This window comes from Camelina sativa, chromosome 5, assembly GCF_000633955.1.
Source record: "Camelina sativa cultivar DH55 chromosome 5, Cs, whole genome shotgun sequence".
In the NCBI taxonomy this organism is placed as follows: Eukaryota; Viridiplantae; Streptophyta; class Magnoliopsida; order Brassicales; family Brassicaceae; genus Camelina; species Camelina sativa.
Window position 1 is genome coordinate 29,267,946 of NC_025689.1, and position 995 is coordinate 29,268,940.

Below are 995 nucleotides of genomic sequence, written 5' to 3' on the forward strand. Positions count from 1 at the left end.
AATCACAATCAATTACCTAGATTAATAATTGAAAGAGATGACTGATGCATGAATAAATGGAAAACGACACCAAACAAAAGTTAGATGAATGAATCAATAAATAAAACAATCCAAATTTTAACAAAGATGAGTGAATCATGTTGATTAATAAATTAAAAGAAAATATTACTCATAATTTTTAAAACTTGGAGGTGTGAAATAATACTCAAAGAACAAAAAATCTTTTCAAAGTCCATAAAAATCTGTATATATATAAAAACAAAAATGTGTGAAAACAAAGAGGTGTGAAACAAAAAGGTGTAAAACAAAAAGATGCAAAAACTAACAAGTGCAAAAATTGAAAGCTAGGGTACGACGAAGAAACACAATTATTGGATTAAAACATTGCAACTTTTTATAAACAAAAAGATGTAAAACAAAAAGGTGTGAAACCTAACGGGTGCCAACATGGAAAACTGGGGATGCGACGAAGAAACACAATTATTGGATCGAAACTTTGCAACTTTTGAGATTATTAACAAAGAGTGAGATAATTAATGATACTCAAAGAGCAAAAGCTTTTTTTGAAGTCCATAAAAATCTGTATATATATAAAAACAAAAATGTGTGAAAAAAAAGAGGTGTGAAACAAAAAGGTGTGAAAACTAACAGGTGCCTAAGCTAGGATACGACAAAGAAACACAATTGTTGGATCAAAACATTACAACTATACATAAACAAATAGGTGCAAAACAAAAAGGTGTGAAAACTAACAGGTGCCTAAGCTAGGATACGACAAAGAAACACAATTGTTGGATCAAAACATTACAACTATATATAAACAAATAGGTGCAAAACAAAAAGGTGTGAAAACTAACAGGTGCCTACATGGAAAGTTGGGGTGTGACAAAGAAACACAATTATTGGATCAAAACTTCGCAACTTTTGAGATCATTAACAAAGGGTGAGATCATTAATAATACTCAAAGAACAAAAACTCTTTTCAAATTCCATAA